The sequence below is a fragment of the Mirounga angustirostris genome, unplaced genomic scaffold (assembly GCF_029215605.1).
Source record: "Mirounga angustirostris isolate CCGP_5_RB_7025 unplaced genomic scaffold, mMirAng1.0.hap1 SCAF_5, whole genome shotgun sequence".
NCBI lineage: Eukaryota > Metazoa > Chordata > Mammalia > Carnivora > Phocidae > Mirounga > Mirounga angustirostris.
In genome coordinates, this window is record NW_026991713.1 from 45,650,196 (window position 1) to 45,671,580 (window position 21,385).

Genomic DNA, 21,385 nt, shown 5'->3' on the forward strand with positions numbered 1-21,385 from the left:
TATTGCTAGACACTAACAAAAAGACAAAACCTAATAGAAAAAGAATAGTAAAGTTAAATGTCCAATAAATTTTTGAAAGTCTGATCAACTTCACTAGAACTCAAGAAAATATATACTAAAACAATAATAGAATATAATTTTTCACCCATCGTATTGGAAAACACTGAAGAGCTTCATAACATCAACACTCTCATATACCTGGAGTGAGCTCATTTAACTCTTCAGGAAAGTTATTTGACAGCAAACACCTCTTTTGGAACTGTGTCCTAGAAAAATACTTGCACAACTGCATAAGAAAATATGTATATGTGTGATTGTAGTGGAAACAGCTGGAAGAAAAATCTGAATGCCTATTAATTCAGAGAAGTATTGAAAATATTTATTTAATAAACCTGCAAAATATTATACAGGTATCAAAACATGTTTAGAAACATGAATTCATATATGTATATATCCACCTACAAGCATTTCCAAGATACATTTTTAAGTGAAATAAAACAAGCTGTGAGGAATGTATAATGAATAACCTGAATTTTTTATGAAAAATCTGAATTTTTTATAAAATGAAGTGAGCAAAAATCAATATATGGATATATATGTTGGTATGTGCCTTGGTGAGTATAGAAACAGGTGTGGGAGATTAGATACCACACAGGTTACTTTGGTAATTTCTTCTTTTTTGTTTGTTTGTTTGTTTTTTACATTGGTAATTTCTTGATATGGGATTGGTTGGGGGTTAGAGGAGATTATTAACTTTTATTTTTCTACCTATTGTTTAAGTTTTACAATGAGCACATACTACTTCAAGCAATTATGATAGTAAAAACCAAAATAGATATTTATTCATAGACAAGTAGATCATGAAAGCATTTTAAGATGTTAGACCTCTTAGAAAGTTAGGAATTCTAGATAAAAGAATAAATGCTATAAACCAAACAGGTACACTAAACCAAGGGAACTAAGGGAAAGAAGAGAGATAAATAAAAATCCTATGAATTTTTGGAGTTCCTATAAATCATAGCCCTAAAATTATTGCAACACGATAACTAGTGCTATCAGATGTTAGTCATTATATCCTACATCTATATATTCATGGCCAACTTGAATTAATATAAAGAAACAAGCAAGCAACAGGCAAACAAGAACCTTGAAGACTGACTTTGAGATTTATCTACTGGTGGGGATCTGGAATTATCAGTACTGACTCTTACATCAAAAACACAACCTCTGGTTCTCTTGGTTCTCATCCAGCTTTGCTGTCTGTATACAGATGTGGCATTAAAGTATTCTCTGAATCACCAGAACTTGACCAAAATAATTATTATGAGAAGTTAGCAATAGGAAATGTGTGACTTGGAGGGTTCCGACTTGCCAAAGTTCAGGTGAGTCAGTGGTGAAGTTGAGATGGGCCCTGGACAATCATTTTAAATAGAAGTCTCCCCCTCCTTCTAAATTTTAGGCACTAAGATTATGTCTTGTAAGATAATAGCTTTTCCTCCAGCAAACCATAAATAATGCTGTTTAAAATAAAAATGAACACATGTGATAAGACTGTACTTGTTTGATTTTTTAAATATCTAAAGACTGTCTCATTATTCACAGTTTTGGTTTTCAGTTTGCTTTCTATAGCCAATGTATAAACCAACTAGATTAGCAGAGATTTAAATCTCACAGATATCCTGTTCCTGTTTTTTCCTGCGTTGACATTTTACAGGAGACAGACCCAGAGATAACAGAAATGCAGTATAAATAACAATGTGGATGCTTATCTGAACTCTGTAAACATATATAGTTAATTCATTTAGATTCTGTACATGAGTTTAAAATGCACACACACAAAAATACATCATGAAGTTTAGGCTCCCACAGGAAGATCCTGATGGGTACCTGATTACTCTTATATTCACAGAATAATCACTGATTTTTCCAATAAATGATCATTTAGAAAAAGAAAGTGTATATCTGAGAGAATATATATCTTAACATAACATATTTTTCTACTCATGTTCACAATCGAGCCCCTCATGTGTTTATGTCATAATGCAGGTATATTAGGTCATCCACTGAAGGTTGAAAACTAGAGTAAATTTACCATTTGTATGTATTTTGAGTCTGGTCCCATGTAAAAAAAAAAAGAAAGAAAATTTAGGAGCTTTGAAGAAATCACTTTAGATTCATTCCTACTGGAAATAATTGGAAACAGCTTTTCATGGAAACATTCACTGATGCTTATTGCCTGGACTAGAGTCTAGGACAGCTCACTTGTTTTTCTATGGCCCATGAGCTAAGAGCGATCTTCACATTTTTAAACGGTTGAAAGAAAACAATATTTTATGACACATGAGAATGATAGAATTTCAAATTTCAGTGTCCATAAATCACACAGACATTCATTCATTTTTTCCATTGTTTATGGCTATGTTCTTGCTACATGTAATGGCAAAGTTGAGCATAATCACAGAGACTATATGTCCCTCGAAGTTGAAAATATTTACTGTATGGCCTTTTACAGAAAAAGTTTGCTGACCCTTGGATTAGAAAATCCCTGAGTATATTTGCTGTGAGGAGTTTATATGTAATGTTTTTTTGTGGTGGGCTGAATGATTATGAAGTAATTCATTTATTCAACCTTTTATTCTTTCACTCAATAAAAGCTTACTTGAATATTGACACTGAACCAGCATTAGGAGTAGGGGGAAATGTAGGACAAGTTTTTGTCCTAAAGATTATACTGAAACGATTGCATATTAATAAGACAGTTGTACTAAGAATTTCTACAGATAAATGCCTTATTGGGTAGAGGACATAGTAATTTTAGGTCTTCTTTCCTAAGAAGAGCTCAATCCCAAGATTGGTACAATACATGCAGATTATGAACTTCTCTTTGTATCTTCTACTGTAGCATCCTGAACTTCCTTTTCCCTGCCCTCAGGGTTACATGAGTCCCCTGCTCTCTGGAGATGAGCACTGTGCCTCAGGACAGTTTCAGAGGTCCAGATTAGCAGCCACTATCATTGAGCATTTTCCATGTGACAAGTACTGTGCTAGAAGCTTGACTTGAAATAACATCACTAAAACCTCACACTTGGCAAGGTAGACACAATCATCCTCATTTTTGTAAATGAGAAAACAGAATTTAAGAAAAGTCAAGTAAAGTAAGTGACAGAAACAATGCTTCAAACATAAGGTGGCCTGTTCCCAAAGCTAATCCTTTTAATGACAATTTACTAAGTTGGCCTGTTCTTAAGACTCAAATTCTCAGGGCACCTGGGTGACTCAGTCGGTTAAGTGTCTGCCTTCAGCTCAGGTCATGATCTCAGGGTCCTGGGATCGAGCCCCGCATCGGGCTCCCTGCTCAGTGGGGAGCCTGCTTTTCCCTTTCCTGCTCCCCCTGCTTGTGTTCTCTCTCTGTCAAATAAATAAATAAAATCTTAAAAGAAAAGAAGTCTCAAATTCTCTCCACACTGTGCTGTCTTTGGTTACTTTTGAGATGTCAATTGTTAGCTAAGTCTTTCAGGCTATGGCTCTGTGATAGAAAACAAATATTTTCTACTAAATATACTGTTTCCATGTTTGTGGGTGGCAGTGTCTTTATACAAGAATGAGTTCACCCTGAATTCCACTTTGTTTCCCACCTTTGTTTCTAAAACATTTGTGTTTACTTGAATGAGAAGAATTTTCCAGGCAGTTGTGACTCACTCTAGGTTAGAGCCACAGGGTAGGGGGCAAAAGAAACATGGGTTCAAATTCATACTTTTTTCTTGATGCAAACCCTTGTCAATATTACTTCATTTTCTGAGTCTCAATTTCTTCATTTGTGAAATTATTCATGGTGGAATTTGAGATAGGTGTCTGCCTATTCCCTATATGCATATGACCATCTTTAGAATTAGTTTCCCACTCAATCCTGTCTGTAGAGATCTCTGGCTACTGGATCATAGAATCTTAGAGTTGGGATGAGTAGTACAATATATAAACTTTTTTTTTTTAAGGATTTCTTTATTTATTCGTGGGGGGGGAGGGGGAGAGAGAGAGGAGGAGCAGAGGGAGAGGGAAAGAGAGAATCTCAAGCAGACTTGGTGCTGAGTGTGGAGTCTGACACGGGGCTCGATCTCATGACCCTGAGATCATGACCTGAGCTGAAATCAAGAGTTGGACCCTTAACCGACTAAGCCACCCAGGTGCTCCTACAATGTATAATCTTTGAAGACAGATAGCCTGGAGTTGTTACTAGTTGAAGGATCTGAGGCAAACTGACTTCTTTTCCTTGTCTCAATTTCCTTATGTGGAAATGAGGGAATGATAGTACTACCTCATAATACTTAGTGATTAGTACTCGATGGTACAAGTTCTTAATGATTATGTCACAGTTCCCACAGAACTGTGTTGAGGTTTAATTAAAAAAAAAGGAAAAAAAATATATAAAGCCCTCAACAAAGGGAGGGTTTTCAGTAAATATTGATTACTTTCAGTCATTAGAATGTTTTAAAAAGTGTGACTCACATTCGCTTGCATTGGAATCACGTGTTGTGAGCGATGTATTTGTCAGAAATGCTGATTCTTGGACTCCAACCTGGACTTACTGGATTCTGGGAATTCTACATTTTTAAAACATGCTTCCTGGCTGATTTTTGATACACCAAAGCTTGGGACAATACCTTAGAATCAACCCAGCCCAGCTCGTTAACAATGCATCAATCCTTTCCTGGCATTGCTCCAATTACTCATAGGCTTCTTGGGAGTTTCTGGTGATGGTGAACTTGCTCTCTCACAAAGCAGCTCATCTTGTTTTGTTTTGTTTTTTTAAACTTGTATTATTAGAAACATCTTTCTTGTAATTGAATGAAAAAAATGGCCTCCACCTTATTTTCTCTCCGTATGACCCGTTCAGCCCTCTGAGTCACACAGATTACTATTGTAGGGAGGCAACAGGAAAGCCATTGTGGGAATGTATGGGAGTGGAGATGTGTTTATGAGCCTAGCAGGTGGAACAGTTTTCAGCAGTTACCTAAGGTCTTCAAGGTGATGACTCTCTGAGTATGGACAGGGAACCTGTGAGTGGATCAAATACAGAAATCCAGGTAGGGAGGCAGACAGGTGAGAACATCATCAGGAAGATGATCAAAGCATGAAGAACAAACAAGGACTCAAATGCTGACATGGGGAATGGGGCTATAGTTTGGCTATGGGGATAGGAGTCCATAAGGTTATCGTAAGGTCTGCGACAACTTCACTTGACACTGAGACAACTGAGTTACTAAATCAGGGTTCTTTAAGTTTTCCCTTAGGAGGGACAGGATTCATGTTTCTACCTAGTGCACATTAGAGATATTTACTGAGTGAATAAAAATAGCGGCCAGGTGGCCCTAGCCATGGAGATTGCAAGGCAGGGATCAGAACACATTTTCCAAGTTCAATCATCAAAATATTCAAGGAAAACCTTTCCTTCTCCAGCTTAAAAGTTTCTGAGTTTTTTTTCCGCTGTCCAGCATAGGAGCATAGGATCTGGTTTCTGGAGCTTTTTCCAATTGCCAGCCATCTTCAGACACTTGGGTTTGTCAATATCCCTCTTAAAATGTGGTACTCAGAACTGAATACAGTGTCCTGATGTAGCATGACCATACTGAGTGCTGCAGGTTCTCCACCTCTCTTGATCAATGTGTTATATCACCAATGGCCATATCAAACTATTTCCTAATTAAATGGGCTATATGTGTATCATAAATAACTCACTTCTGCTAAGGCAGCCTAAGAACACACTAGCTTTTCTAGCAGCCAAATCACGCACTTGGCTCATATTAAAGCTTCTGTCAGTGAAATCCCTGAAGTTCTTTGTCACATAAAACACTACTCAACTAAGACAAATTTGGTTTGTGTTTGTACAATTGAGTGTTTGAACCTAAGTTCAGGATTTTACATCTATATCTGTTAAATTGCATCTTGTTGGTTTTGGCCTGACTGTCATGCCCATGGAGATAATTTAAAACTCTGTTTCTACCGTTTAATGTATTTAGCTAACCCTTCCATCCTTGTGCCATTTAAAATTTTACCAAGCCTTCTATACCCTCATGTAAGTCACTAATAAAAAGTATTTCACAGTAAGGACTTGTGTTTTCCTAGGATCTCCCTTTAGGATGACATTTTTTTCATTTGTCAATATTCTCTAAGGCACCTATTATGTGCCAAATGCCATGTTATAACCTGGGGATAAATGTATGAACATGGCCTAGACCTTGGTCTCAAGAGATTCACAATCTAATGAAGAAGATTAACAAGTTAGTATACAAATGTAATACTATGTGATGAGGGGTGTAACAGAGGGATACATAAGGGATAATGGTAAAATCAGGACTTCGGTAGAATAATCATAGAATGATGGAAATACATTTGGGATCGAGTAGACCTCCATAATTAGAAACACTCTTCTCATGTAGTGTTAGGAACACTTTCTATCACTCTTATGCAACACTTTAAAAATTACCACCACCTTTTCTTTGGGTAAATACCCAGTAGTGGAATTATTGGATCATATGGTAGTTCTTTTTTTTAATTTTTTGAGGAACCTCCATACTGTCTTCCACAGTGGCTGCATTTCCACCTACAGTATATGAGAGTTCCTTTTTCTCCACACCTTTGTGGAGAAACTTGTTATTTATTGTCTTTTTGATTCTAGCCATTCTGACAGGTGTAAAGTAATATCACATTGTGGTTTCAATTTGCATTTCCCTGATGATGAGTGATGTTGAACATCTTTTCATATGTCTGTTGGTCATCTGTATGTTTTCTTTGGAAAAAAATCTCTACTTTGGTCCTCTGGTCTTTTAAAAATTGGATTATTTGGATTTTTGTTGTTGAGTTGTGTAAGTTCTTTATATATTTTAGATATTAACCCTTTATTGGATATATCATTTACAAATATCTTCTCTCATTCAGTAGGTTCTACTGCTGGGTATTTACCCAAAGAAAACAAAAACATTAAATTGGAAAAGATATATGCCCCTCTATGTTTATTGCAGCATTATTTACAATAGCCAAGATATGGAAGGAACCTAAGTGTCCATCGATAAATGAATGGATAAAGAAGATGTGATGTACATAGACAATGGAATATTATGTAGCCATAAAAAAGGATGAGATCTTGCCATTTGCAACAACATGGATGGACCTAGAGGGTGTTATGCTAAGTGAAATACATCAGACAGAGAAAGACAAATACCATATGATTTTACTCTATGTGGAATCTGAAAGGCAAAATAAATGAGTAAACAAACAAAAAGCAGAATCAGACTAATAAATACAGAGACCAAACTGAGGATGGTTGGGGAGGGGGAAAAATGGGTGTAGATAGAATTGGGAGATACAGGTTTCCAGTTTTGGAATGAATAAGTCATGGGAATAAAAGGTTCAGTATAGAGAATATAGTCAATGGTATTAAAATAGTGTTGTATGGTGACAGATGGTAGCAACATCTGTGATGATCATAGTGTAACCTATAGAGTTATTGAATCACTACATTGTACACCTGAAACTAATGTAACATTGTGTGCCAACTATACTCAAAAGATAAAAAAACTATCACCACTGGTTTTTATTAACCATTAAATTGAAGGCCCAGCTATGGTATGGTACTGTTAACTGTATTCTTTATCTTATCTGGATGCTCTTACTGGCTAGATGAAAACAACCACTTACCACCCTCCTGTAAAGAATATTTTTTATCCTTTTCCTTTTACATAACTTATCTATGCTCCCCCCACCTCGCCAGTTCTGCCCCAAACCCAATGATTAACGAGACTTCACTTAGTCACGGATGGCAACATTTAGCTGTGTTTCCATTTCAAATTACAGTGTTTATATGTGTATTATTTAAATGCAAGTGGCTCTAGGGTCCCACCCTACAGTCTTGGTTAGCTTAAGCTGGGTACAATGCCAAAGCGTGTTTAGAGGAGTTCTCATCAGATCTCCCACACAAGGCAAAATAGTTGGAGGAACAGTTACCCTGCTGCTCCTCTCCCACTTAAATCAGTTAGGCCAAGAACGTGGCTTCAGGTTTCCACGGAAAATATTAGTTATTTTTATATATATAAGTAAGTTCTGAATTAGTTTAGAAACAGAATTTTCTCTTTTTTTAACCATAAAATGAGGGTAGGGAAATTTGGAGAACCACCAGATGAAAATTGGGCTAATTCGGTATGTACAACTTGGGCCATTTTTTAGTCACTCTCTTGTGTTAAAAAAAGAGGCTGGGCTTCTCAGGATTGAGCATTGGTACTGGGCAGGGGGAGGGGAGAGCTGGTTAAGTATAACTGAGTCTCATACAGCAACTTATTAAATCTTATTCTTTCCTTTCTGGGGAATTGTCTTTAAGTTTTCTCCTCTGGCTTCTAATTTCTTGCTATTGTGGAGGACGCCAGGGGGCTTCTGAAGTCAGAAGCAACCTGGGTTTGTATCCCATTCCTCTGTAGCTATGTGACCTGGGTGGGTCATGACCTCCCTTTGCCTCAAATTTCTTTACTGTAGAATGGTGACAATCAACAGTTTATTCCTCATTGGGCTGCTAGGAGGATTAAACAGTATGTGAAAATGCTTGGGATAACACACTGTAGAGGGAAACTGCTCAATAAATATGAGCTGTTTTGTTGTTGATGTTAAGATAATGCTTTGAGGATTTGGATGGTGAAGCTGACAAAAACCAAAGTGAAACCACTGAATTCCCATAATTGCAGTACAATAGCTCTAGAATATTTCTAACAGTGTCTCAAGGACATTGTGCTCTGAACTATGGATACAGATAATTTTTGTTTTGCTTTGTTTTTTCCCCGTTTGGTGGGCGGGGGTGCCGTGCTGTGCGTTGTAGAATGATTAGCAGCATTCCTGGTCTCTGCCCACTAAATGCCAGTTGCACTCCCTCTCCTCCTGGTTGTTACAACCAACACTGTTTTCAGACATTGCCAAATGTCCCCTGGGGGACAAATAGCACCTGGTAGGCCAAAAAAAATCATAAGTCACTTTCTTCAGCCCTAGGGTTCACACAGTTCCCCTTACCTTTCCTGAAAGCTATGAAATTGAGTTTAAAGGAATCCCCTTGGCTTTGATGGAGTGGATCCTTGTAACATTTAAGTAGGTGTGTTCTTTAGAAATGAGATGAATGTTTTATTGCTGACAGTGCAACATTCTAGTGGGCTCTCTGGTACAATTCTGGAATGGAGAATAATGGTGCATTGTATTTGCATGCTCTTTCACTTGCTACTTTCTATCCAGCACTGAATTCTGAAGGAGGAAAGAAGGGATTCTCATTAACAATAAACACCATTTTCAATAAATATTCTTAGGGCTCACTAAAGACAAAAAAAATTGAACTAGGGAAAATAAATGGCAGAAAAATATTATTCATATAAAATAAATGTGCTAATTGGCAAGAGTGGTTCAAAAGGACTTCTCCGTTCTCCAGACACTTTGAGCTTTGCCCATTTTCTCCTTGGCAGTGCAGTGTAAAAATGGAAATGGATTCTTTGAGCCTCTTGATGACATTTTGTTGGAATATAAGACATACTGCATTTAGATTTGTGATCGGCAAGAATTCCATCTGCACCATTCACTGGAGACCGTGCCACTGATGATGATTCCACATGGCCTATTCTTATTATTTATTTACCTACTTAATAGTAGCAAATTAAACTGAAAGGACAATTTGATTAGGAGACTTCAGTCGATCATTTTATTTCTTAGAATGGCTTGTGCGGAACAAAGAGTGGTCCACGTTTTGGATAGAGGCAGTTAATTTTTTTTCTTCCTGAATACACGTCAGGGATTTGTAAAGAAACCTTTGTAAAGGACCATCTTACCAGGTGAGTGCTAAAGGAAAACAGCATAATAAAATTCACAATTATTTAAAAACAATTTTTTTTTTTTTGCCTTCATCCCAACCCAAGTGAATAATGTCAATGGATTGAATGAGTCGACATTGTACCATTTCCTAGATTCTTTCAGGGACAACCCTCATGGGAATGAAACATGAGTTGCGGGTTCAACCTTGGGGGACCAATTATGCAGCTTCAGTTGACAGCTATTGTCATGGCCACTTAAGTGTCAAGGCTTTTGATATCCATTTGTAACCATAACCTTTCATTTAAAAATACTACTACTTTCTTTGGCAGCCATCCTAACTTAATTAGGAACTAACGTAGACTTGTACATTTCTTATAAACACATCAGCCAACCAGAGGATCTGGCCAGGGCTAGAGCATGATTTGAGCTTGATTGAGGGGTTTATCTTTTCCTCCTTCCTATAACACACGTATAGGTCTGGATTATATTCAGCAGAGCTGCTTTTCCTTTTATTTTCCGGTTTTGACATTTTGAATTGATTTACTCTCGTGCTCTCATTCTCCTGCTTTTACTCCTCTCTGGCATTGTTTTTTTCTCTCCTAAAACTTTGTTTTGCACCCTTCCCCCCCCTTTTTTATTAGCATTACAACTTTATCATTTAAACATTTACCGAAGAACTATTCTGACAGCCTCTGGACAGTAAGGAACAAGATTTAATGATGACAACAGAGATGATCATTATTTTTCTTAGTGCATGGTATATTACAAATTTCATTTTTTTTAAAAAAAAACTTCTTTTGAGAGGAGGGCTGCTTTGTTTCTTGCACGGCCCTAGTGGTAGCCTGTGATCCATCAATGAACACGCAGAATAAGACACAAGGCTCGATGGAAACTGTGGTGAAGTGGGTACTTACAAGTGGCCTGGGGCATCCAGTTCTACCCTAGAGATGAGTTGTGTGGGACCATGTAGTTTAGATTTTGCAGATCACTAGTAATAAGGACATAATCATCAATTGGGGCTATAAAAGGAAGTGATTATATGCTAGCGAATTTTAAGTGTCTATTATGTGCTAGGTTCTATGCCAAGTACTTGACCTATTCTTCGTATAATCTTCACAACACTACTGAGATAAAAATCATTTTCCTCACCATTTTAAGATGAACTTAATCTCAAGGAAGTTAAGTAGCTTTCATACAATCTTGCAGCTACTAAGTCTGATTCTAAAACCTGTATTTTCAGCCACCACATTTGATACTCATTTCCTAGTAATTTGAAGACAATTCTTTTTATAATCCTCTAGAAGGAGGGTATGAAAAATTGTATTGAATAAGATAAAGATGAGCAAACCCTGTTCCTGGCAACTGTCCCCTGGGCCAAGAAAAATCTGGTTGAGTATTGGTATTTTCTGTGCCTCATATTACTCCGTGGGTATACTAATAGGTTTTAGCAAATGCAGGGCTGGTACGGTTTTTCTTTTAAGCTTTGGTCCATTTCATCTGTAAAACTTGCTCTTTTAAACTAGTTGTTCTACTAACTTCGGAGACAGAAAATTCTGTTCAGCACAGAAATGAGCATAACATGCAGATAAGACCCTTTCCTGTGGCCCCTTGTCTTGGGAGTGAGTTTTTAGCTAATGAGAAGTGAGAAGTAATGAAGCTGGAATAAGAGCACAGTTATTGAACTTCAGATGGTGGACAAGATGGTATTGCTGTTGGCCAACACATCCTCCAGATTTTGGCTTTTAATGTAAAAATGTTTCATGACCGAATAGTTGTTTAAAGACTTGATGTGAAAGTAATAAAGTAGAAAGTTAAAACCAGGGTTTTGTTGTTGTTGTGATATTTACAGGATGATATGCTCTAGTACAGGGATCTGGCCCTCAATGTCACCTAGGACATGGGTTGGGAATGCTTGTGGGTCCAAGGGACAAGTGGGGACAAAGCAAAAAGCAAGAGAATAATAAAAGGATTGAGAGAACAGAGCAGAAGAGGGGAGAATGGAAAGAGGAAGAGAGACCAGGGAGGACGTAAGATTTGGAATAAAAGGAGATCAATAGAAGAAAGCGGTCTCCCTGGTGGGAATAACTAACTGTTGTCTCAGGCAGATTCCAGTGCTATAGTTTAAAGTACAGGAGTACAGGTGTGGTAGAATCTAATTGACCATTGAATGGTAGACACGATGGGATAACACACCATTTGAGAAACCGTTTAAAAATTTCCTTTTTCTTCCATTAAACAAAAACGTGGCACATAATATACAGTTATCTGCCCCTTTCTTATTACACATCATGATATGTCTTGGAGGTCTTCCACGTCAGAACACTGAAGGCCTCCTCAGTTTTTTATTAAGTGGCATGATATTCCTTTGGTGATATAGACTGGGGTATATAATTGGTCCCCTGTGTTGTTTCTACTCTTTATAGATTTCAAACAATGCTGCCATTGCGAATATTATGCACACTATATTGTACATGAGTAGGTTTATCTGTGGGACAAATTCCCAAACACAGGACTACTGAGCGAACAAGAGAATGCCCAAGTGAACTCCATTGAGCACTACCATTTTGGGGCTTCCAATTGAATGACTATTCTTTAATCCATTGTGTTAATACTGATGACAATAAACATTTATTGATTGCTTCTTATTTGCCATATGTTGTTCTAAGAGCTTTAAATGCATTATTGTGTTTACTCTGTAGGATGAGATTGGTATGACTATCTCTATTATACACTTAAGGAAAATGAGACTCAGAGAAATAAATCGCTTGCACAGTATCAAAGATAGTGTAAGTAGTAGAGCTAAGATTCAAATTCTGGTGGCCTGACCTCAGAATTCCTATCAACCAGCTGCTCCACCCAAACTGGGATGGTCACCAATGGCCTTCTTATCTCCAAATCTAACAATTCCCAGCCCTCATTCTCATTTTTCTTTTTTTTTTTTCAACCTCATGCCTCCTGCAGTCAAAGTAAGGGACTACAGGCTTTGGAGAGCCACACCTAAATTACCCCCCATTATGTGTATTCTAGACTTTTAAATAAAAACAGAAGAGAGAAAAGAAAATGTGTCATTTCCAAAATTATTTAGGAAAAGAAATGGTAGGTAATACATCAGTTCGGACTTGACAAAAAAGCCCTTGAATAAAAGGTTAAAGTGTCAGCAAAAGTTCTTGAAAATGTTCTACCATTTAATAATAATGTTAAAAATTTGAAGAGTCTCGGGCGCGTGGGTGGCTCAGTTGGTTAAGCGACTGCCTTCGGCTCAGGTCATGATCCTGGAGTCCCTGGATCGAGTCCCGCATCGGGCTCCCTGCTTGGCAGGGAGTCTGCTTCTCCCTCTGACCCTCCCCCCTCTCATGTGCTTGCTCTCTCTCATTCTCTCTCTCTCAGATAAATGGATACAATCTTTAAAAAAAAAAAATTTGAAGAGTCTCTATTAAAGCTAAGGATTTTAAAATTTGGAAATATATTATTTTTAAGATTTAAAAGGAGGAAATTTTATGGCATTCTTAAATATTTATACTTTATGATTCACATAATTACTTAAGCAATAATTATTTGTTAGAATAAAATTTTGATACTATACATCAACTTTTTGTCCTGGTCTTGAGAATTCAGGTAATAAATAGGAAAATAAATTACACTACTTCTGGCTCTGATTTAATTTGAACAGATAGAGGAGACTATATGAATAAATATAGCATATATTGATATTTTTTAAATTTCCATTATTAGGTGGAAGGTAGAGGAAAGTATGAAATATGGTTATCAATGAAACCATATGTTAACTAGTAAATAAAAATTGTTCAATATCACAAATCATCATGGAAATGCAAACCAAAACCACAGTGAGATACAATCTTACACCAGGTAGAACGGCTATCATCAAAAAGACAAAAGCGATAACAACTATTGGTGAGGATGTGGAGAAAAGGAAACTTTCATGCACGGTTGGGGAATGTAAATTGGTGTGGCCACCTTGGAAAACAGTATGGAGGTTCCTCAAAAAATTAAAAAGAGAACTACCATATGATCCAGCAATTCCACTTCTGGGTATGTATCTAAAGAAATTGAAATCAGGATCCCATGGAGATATCTGCACTCCCATGTTCCTTGCAGCATTTCTCACAATAGCCATCATGCAGAAACAACTTAAGCGTCCATCAACAGAGGAGTGGATAAAGGAGATATGGAATATATAAGCAATGGAATACTATTCAGCCATGAGAAATAAGGAAATCTTGCCATTTGTAACAACATGAATAGACTTTGTGGCTATTATGCTAAGTGAAGTGTCAGAGAAAGATATTGTATGATACCACTTATAGGTGGAATCTAAAAAAAAATGCAAACTCAGAGAAACAGAAGAGTGGTAATTACTAGGGGTTGGGGGTAGGAGAAATAAGGAGATACTGGTCAAAGGGTATAAACTTCTAGCTATAAGATTAACAAGTTTGGGGATCCAACGTACAACATGGTGATTAGAGCTAATAATACTGTATACTTAAATGTTCCCAAGAAATGGTAACTATGTGACAGGATGCAAGTGCTAGCTAATATTATGGTGCTAATCACATTGAAATTTATAAATGTATCCAGTCAACACATTGTACACCTTAAATATATAATGTTATGCACCAATTATATCCTATAAAGCTAGAAATATGTATCTATTTCTATGTAGAAAATATATATCTATAAATATCTATCTATATATCTATAGGTATATATTTCTATATAGATATAAAGATAGCCATATATAGATAGAAATATAGATATACAGATATTTCTAGGAGAAAAAGCCTCAAAAAATTGACTAGAGTTTTGAAGTAATTGTTCTATTTCTTGGTTTCTAAGAAGGCAAATGGACTCCTCTTGAAAATATAAAAGATGCTTTAGTGAATCGCTGAGAGTATCTGATCTCTGAGTTCTATCCCTCCTCTTCTCTATACTCCTCTCCACATTTGGGGCTGAAAGCCTGCAAGCTATTTTCCCCAGGTTCCCTCGCCAGTTGCCTTCCTGTTAAGTTCTATTAATGGGAGACATTGGCAGGTAATTGGGAACTGGAAAGAGGGAAGAAACTTTTTTTTTTTCCCCTCGTGGCTTCTGGCAGGGGCTTTAGGTAGGAGAGGCCACTCGCCAGTGTGAGCTCTGGGTTCTCCCAGTCGGTGCAGCTCCAAAGGCAGCGGGGGTGGGGGTGTTTAAGCAGGCACTGGCGCCAGGGACCCCAACAGCGGCATTGGCAGTAGGGGGTTCTCAGCAGCCTGGGAGGCTCACACTGGGGGTTCTGGGTCCTGCCGTTTCCCCTTTCACTTCTCTGGTTCTAAGCACGGTAGTGATTCTCTGCAGTTACTGATCTTTGGGTGAACTTATCTCTTCTGGCTCATGGAATTCTTCCAATATCTTTGTAATGCGTTTCCTGTATTAAATTCTCTCTGTTTGATATGACCAGAGTGGTTTCTGTTTTCCTGGCTGGACATTGACTGATACAGCTTATGGAAATTTCTCTCTTGTCCATAAACTAGAGCTTATGATCTTTAAGATGGTGGTACCCAGATAGGATGGTGTCACATTTTTATGGCGATGGAGATATTTATGCTATAACTGACAAGCCAAAGCAAGTGACTGTAAACCTGAAGTGAAAAGAATCACAGTCATCCTGTGCCGTCTCTGTATGAATGCCAGTGTCCCACTCTGTCAGCATGTTCTTGGATTGAACCTCCAGCAACTGGGAAAATCTTTGATACTGTGCAAACATGGACTTCTTTTTCTCCTTATCTGAAGGGCAATACAGTTGAGGGGGGAAAAGACCATGGAGAACAATACTAATATGGACTTCTTTTTCTCCTTATCTGAAGGGCAATCCAGGTGAGGGGGAAAGAGACCATGGAGAACAAGACTAATTTCTATCTTTTGTGGCCACCTGTCTTATTATAGGAACTCATCAAAATTACTGTGTAAAAAGATTGTCAACTACTTTGTAAAATCTATGTGTACATAGGAAGTTATTGATAAACTTTTAAGGCAGATGTTTATTTCACATTTTTCATTTTTGTTGTGCTTTACGAGATAAATGGTTCATTTCTGGTCTAAAAAGTGTTACAAGTCTACTAGAGGATAAGACACCTATGTCAGAATGTAGATCAACTACATCATTAAGCACACAGACTTAGTTCATCAGTTTTTGGATTGTGCATATGTCCAAACTCATTCAAATGTATACACTAAGTTTTACCTCAATAAAGCTGTTAAAAAAGCTTATATAAGTGATTTCACACTTCATGTATCATTCTGCAACTTGATATTTTTCACTCAACATTTTTAGTTTGGGACATCTTCTCAGGTTGATATATTTAGCACTATTTCTTTTTGATTCACTTTCATTGTCCTGTTCTATTCTATAGCTTAGTGATGCAAGACCACTTATTGTATTTTTCATTGGAATCCTGTGATTTTAAAAATCAAGATCTTGGGCACCTGGGTGGCTCAGATGGTTAAGCGTCTGCCTTCGGCTCAGGTCATGACCAGGGTCCTGGGATCGAGTCCCACATCAGGCTCCCTGCTCAGCGGGGAGCCTGCTTCTCCCTCACCCACTCCCCTTGCTTGTGCTCCCTCTCTCGCTGTGTATCTCTCTGTCATATAAATAAATAAAATCTTTAAAAAAAAATAAAAAATAAAAATCAAGATCTTCATTGTAGCTGTGGTTCTCTTTATACTAGTTTCCCGATCAGATTGCATGTTGCAGTAGTGGAGATGAGTGAATCCTAACTGTTTTCTTTTTTTAAAAAGCTACCCCCATGACAGAGGAAACCCTAGGTAAATTTTATTTTCCTCTGCCCTTACCTGTACTCTTCAACCTTCAATGTCCTAACCTATGCAAAATACTTGGAAGGGAATGTGGCACAGAGTCAGTGCTAGAGAAGCATTGTCTGAAGGACATGGGGGCAGCCAGGTAAGGAGCCAGGGTGTCTGGGTTGGAAGCTCAGCTGTGCTCCTTCGTACCTGTGTGACTTTGGGCAAGTTTCTCAGCCTTCTGTGCCTCAGGTCCCTCATCTGTAAAATGAGGGCATAACAACAGTCCCTACCTCATAAGGCTGTTTTTTGAGGATTAAATGAGTAAATGAAAACATGCAAGGAACGCCTGTTACCCAGCCAATAGTAAGCTGTTGTGTGTGTTATTTCAGGTTCCTTGGGCCCTTGCTCCAGGCCTTACCCTCTTTGGACCCTGCATTCTCTGCAGTCTTGGAACTTGGATGCACCAACTCTTGCCAAGGTACCAGTGAGTTGATGAGTCATTCCTTTCCATATTTCCCTTTAACCCGCTCCCGCTGAATGAGCCTGAAATACTATGTCCTGAGGGTGAGCGTGTCTTCCTGGCACGGCTTGTGTGGGACCGCACGTCCATTTCTCATCTAGGGAAACAGGAGCTTCGCTCCTAAGTGTCATGACACGGAGGCTTTCCAGCATGGTGTTTTCTTTTGACAGGAGGATACATTTCTGTTGCAAAAGCCGCCAGCAGCTGACCTGGTGACATGACTTGAATTTTTAAAGATGTGTTTCTTTCCTTTCTGCTTAATGCTTCTCCCTGATGCAACTTGTATTTTCTCTAGCTGGAGGTGGTGGGTGGGAACCCATGTTCCGAGCATTGTTTGGTAGGAGAGGCAGCCCTTCCTACCCCATTGGGTTTTCACCAAATCCAGGACTCACACATAATTCGAGCCTCTGCCCCTCCATCTGACACTTTCTGCTCTTGTAGCTACTTTCCACGATTCCTTTGTTCCAGCGAGCAGCACTGATCTGCTGCCATCCTTATTGACCACTTGCTGGTGGCCCAGTGTCTATCCCCGGCTCCCCTCCACCCGTGCTCCCACCAGGCACAGAGCCAGCGATCGGACCCAGTTCCTGGATTCTTGGCTCTCTTGAAGCTCACACTGCCCATGTGGCCAGGCTTTGTCTCCACTTGGGCAGTTTTTCTTTCGATGCTCTACCTTCCTTTCCTCCAGTCTGCTCTCTTAGAGAGCTTCAGTCCCGTGTAGTGGGAGCATATCCGAGCCACATTTGCTGGCCAGGTTTAAGTTCTTTCCTACAGAGCTCCTGAACCCCATCTGGTTGAGGGCCCCTGGACATGCCATGTCAGGAAACAGTCTAGACTTCTCAGAGCACCTGGGAAACCTCCCAGGTACAGTGGCTTGGTTCTTCAAGTTCTCCCAATGGACTACTCTTTCTACCTAAGTTAACAGCAGTTCCTTGAGTTCCCATGTGGGTATGGCAGTCACTTAGGAAACAGGAAAGCCCAGAACCTGTGAAGCTTAAAAAAATGACAATTATTTGAGTATTCCAATAAGGGTGTTCTTGTGAAACCACATGAATGAAAAACATCAGTGATGAAAAATTTAGGAATCACTGTTATATAAAAGTCTTAGACTATGTATTGTCTCTAAGGTGTGAAAGGAATATTGGAGTCTTTACAGTTTACAAATACCTAAAAAGACTGAGGTAACACTGTTCCTGTATATTGTTGCATATTTTTTTAAAGATTTGACAGAGAGAGAGAGAGAGAGAGCACAAGCAGGGGGAGTGGCAGGCAAAGGGAGAAACAGGCTCCCTGCTGAGCAAGGATGTCATATTGTTGCATATTAACAAAGTATTCTTTTGTATCATAAACATGATTGAGACTAGCACTGACTCTTGCCAGGCACTGTTCTATAAGCTGGGATGCATCATGGACCTCATGTTCTAGTAGCTTTAGGATTTGATTAGACTACACTCTAGAGTATTTGGGAATCTAGTCATTTCACATCCAGAAAAGATGGCTATCCCTAGTGTGAAAGCATATACCATTGGAGACAACTGTCCAATTGAGGACAAAGAGCAAAAATATGTTCACAATCTAGTGGGAAAGTCAGGCGTGGGTATAGCTAAAATATAATATGTAAAATGCTGTGATAGCATATAAACAAAGTATAGCTTAGAACAGTGGGTATTAATCAGATTTTACAAGAGGATAAACTTGGGCTTTAATAACAAGCTAATAAATGAGCTTCAAACAGCACAAGACTGGACCAGACTATAGTCTTCCAAGGGCTGGGAATCAGGAATCAGGGGGTAATTATAGGATAGTTTAGGACATCTGAAACATAGGAGAACTTTCTCAGATACCAGACATGGGAGGACCTTCTTCCCTCAGGGTGAGAGATAAAGGTGGGTCATCCAAGGGTCATAATATCAAGGGGGAGGGTGGAGCCACCAATAATGGCCATTATTATTTATCTAAAATAATAAAAATAGCCAGAAACTCAGTTTCATAGGTTGAGAAGCTCTGCTTTCTGGTTAAGCTTTGTGTCATTACAAAACAGAAAGAAAAAGTTGTTGAAATAATTCAAATTCTTGGTAAAAGTAAGCATTATCAATAACAGAAACCTCTTGCAATTCAAAGTTTATTAAATGAAAATTACCCAATAATTGGTAGGTTTAGAGGGATGATATATGGTTCCTTTTCCAGTTTCTACTTAAGAAAAGGAAAAGACTTTGGTCAAGTTGGATGGGGTCAGAAGAGGGCAGGAAAACTTCATTTGGCTCCAGAATACTCTTGATTTAGTTGTAATAATAACACTGTCATTCATATTGGAGGTGAAACTACTGAATGACAATAAGGGGTGAATCATCTTTTGAGGGTTCCTCTCAAAGGTGAGGCAGTCGGGTGAGTGCTCTGTCTACCAAATACAAGTGTGCAAGGTACTAGGAACATGAAGAGTCATAAGGTGTAGTGTCTGGTCCCAACTTTCATAGAACTTAAAATCTTGAAAGAAGGATATAAGGAAAAGTAATACTAGGTAGGATATGGTTAAGGTACAGATGAAGGTCTTGGATCAGAGACCAGCTATCATGTCCATACACAAACCCGAAACTTTGATAGAAGAATGTGTAAGCAATTGAGGCTAGGTATTTATCCAAACTAGAATCAGGACAATTCACTGAAAATCAATTTCCAAAAAGTCAATTTGTCAAGACTGATGAATTATGGAGGATTTTTTCAAAGTTTTAGTTTTGCCATAGCCTTTACACCTCAGCTATTTGAGTAAGGATTTATCTGCTCAACTTAGGTGGGTGCTGATTTCATGCATATTTTATAATTCAGATGCCTGGTGTTGCTCAATGCTTAATGCTTTATCTGTGAACGGGCAGTCTTTTTCTTAAACCCAGTTTATAGCCTTTTCTATTTTGGTGGGCTCACGTCCCGGCCCTGAAACTGCCCTCAAATGGTTGCAGTCAAGTTTCCTGTAACCTCAGGATATGAAGCTGACAGTTTCCTCCAGATGGTCTTTTGGTGGGTTTGCCATGTGCTGAAATGGCTTTGAATCAATTGACTTTCAACAAATTAACCCAAAACAGTTCAAATGAACCCAGAGCACTCCAAACTACCTCTTAACTTTCTATCTCTGTAAGTGAGGTCTTCATGTCCCTGAATTATAAAATTAGAAGCCCCTAACTTATTTTTTTAGTGATTTAACAACTTTCCCATTATGTTTTTCTCCCAGCACTGGTGGTAAACAGTAGTAAAAATAACCCTTAATATATTTTTTAAAGCTTCCCTTTTAATCCCTTCCAGGAAAGGAATCCTGGATCTAGCATTACCTAAACAAACGCTGAGTAGGTGTCAGGAACTTAGATTCCAGTTCCCAAACACTTAAACTTCTTAAATTCTTAACATCCAAATATTTTTTTTCTATAAGATAGAGATAAAACATCAGCCTCTACCTTCCTTGTAAATAACATAATAAAAGGAGTTGAGGTGATAAAGTAACTACTGTGGTCACTGAGGAGGAGAAGAGCAAATCAATTGAACTTCGCTAATAGTCATCAGTTTAATATGTTCCAATTTAATATTTGCTTAGCATCTCTGCTCAAGAAATGGTGTTATGTACTATTAAAAATTTTAAAAAGGTGACCAAGACACAGTTCTGACCCTCAAGGAGCAATTGTTTTAGTCAGATGAATAAAAGAAATACATAGACCTACAGGGCACAGTACAATAAGGGCTAAAAGACAATAGAAATGCAGTTCATTATTGATTCCAAGGAAACAAATTACATTGGACACGCATCTGGAAGACTGGAAAGGCTTGAGCAGATGAAAAACAGAAAGGACATTTCGAGGAAGGGCATAGAGTTGGGAAACCATAGCACCCACGTGGAAAAGGTGTATTTACGGGGAAATGGGAAATGGTAGTGGAGATTCATGGCGAGTCCTGCTGTGTAGGGGTTTCTGCTGCGTTTGGTATGCAATGAAACACTGAAGGTTTTTGGATGTAAGAGATAAAATACAGCAATACAGTTAATCTGGCAATGGCGTTTGGGATAATTTGGAGAGGTAGATCGTGAGATTGGGAGTACAGCCTGGAATTAAAGGAGCTTCAAGGACTGAGCAGCAGAAATCAGACAGCAGACAGAGCCCAGAACCTCTTTCCCAGGGCTAGTCAGAAGTCTGGTGACTAGAGCCACACATAAGTAATGGGCTGAGACAGAGGGCAAACTCTTCAACATGCCTTACAAAGTCCCTT